This window comes from Thunnus maccoyii, chromosome 12 (assembly GCF_910596095.1).
Source record: "Thunnus maccoyii chromosome 12, fThuMac1.1, whole genome shotgun sequence".
In the NCBI taxonomy this organism is placed as follows: Eukaryota; Metazoa; Chordata; class Actinopteri; order Scombriformes; family Scombridae; genus Thunnus; species Thunnus maccoyii.
In genome coordinates, this window is record NC_056544.1 from 12847440 (window position 1) to 12849134 (window position 1695).

The following is a 1695-nucleotide window of genomic DNA, read 5'->3' on the forward strand; positions in this document are numbered from 1 at the left end:
ACCAATTGGATAGGACGAACATTTGATTGACAAGTGGAACGTCCACATATGTTTCAACATCAACCTTTAGGGCAGCCTCATTTTGCCCATGGGTTACCCGCATTATAATTCTGTCCTCAAACAGTGCCTGGGCAACAAAAAATGTTATGTGTGTGTCAATAAGAGATTTGAGTTCACTTGGCTCACTTATGCCAAACACGGATAAGATTGAAAAAAAAAAAGTTTATCTTAGAAAAGATTGTAATTGGGCATGTTTCTTAAATTCATGGCCAAAGACACCAGATTATGGGGTGACCTTGCTATTAAAACATTCTTAAGAATAATATAGTATTATAGTGACTATATTGCCTTATATGTATGATAATATTAGTCATGTTGCATTATTAAATATAAGTGCATATTTGCAAAGGCTTTATTGTCAAATATTTTTAGTTTCAGTCTAGTGATATGGGTGAAAAAACATCTGTAGTTAGAAAATACTCTGGCATGTTGAGTGCAAAATATGTACGTCAATGCATTTCTGTGGAAGAGAGAAAGAATGTGGCAGAAAAAAATTAGTTATACAGCAACTTCCTTTAAACACTTTTTTTTGCCCAGCAACATCCAAACTTGAACCATACGACTCTGAGTTTATAGCATGAGACAGCACCTAACTCAACAAAAATGGCCAGCCTGCTGTTTTTCATGAGCTGTACCTTGGTGGTTATGTAAACAAGGCTGCAGTTAATGTCTGCGATGGTTTTGAGACTTTCTAGAGAAAACCTCAACTGGTGTGAGGGGAAACAACCTAAATAACATCTGTGCTGCCCTTTACGAGAAAACTCAGCCATCCACTTTGTGGTTCATGGGGACATGCACACACACATGCTCAGCATGCATTGCACACATGCACTCAAGCACACACCTGTATGCCATTAAAAGCAGGACTAAATACCGGTTATCATGTTATCCTTTTAGATCCAAATAAGTGTACAAAAACTGTCTCAGAATATTTTCCTAACACACAGACAGACAATGCATGCTTATAATTACATTGTTAAAGACAGATGCAGTAAATGAAAAGAGGCTGTAAGGGTAAAATACTCACCAGCACAACTCAGCTCTAGATATATTTGCAGCAGGGTTTGGTAGTGTTCAGTCAGTGTGAGGAGATCAACCTCATTATGACAAAACTTGTCTCATGTCACAGATTCACTGTGAAGCTCCTACAGTACACCTGGGGAAAGACGGAGCATGTTTTTGCCATGGAAGTGATCATATCGCTGCTTTGCATGAAACATCAAACAATGTTTGGTTTGTTGCCTTTTAAAAAGTAGGACGAACGACATAGAGGCAAAACATCATGGTTGTACGGTGAGGTGCAAGACACACAAAAAAGCTATATTTAGAGTGGAACTCCATTTTCCTAACCCCAAAGTGTGTACCCTCCTCTCCACCCACACTTTCCTGGGCTCCCTCTTCTTCTAGAATTGTAAATGGGTTACCCCCATGCAGCCACCCACGCATCAGGTACAGTATAAAAAACCTGGGGCATCCTGTTATGACTTCTGGTTTCCTGTTTCCTGTGAAAAATACAGCCCCCTCACTCTCACACAATCATTCACACACACAAAACACACTCATGTACTCTGCTGTTTGTATATATTAGTGTGTACTTATGATCATGGCCCCAGTATTTCGGAATGTAGCCAATAT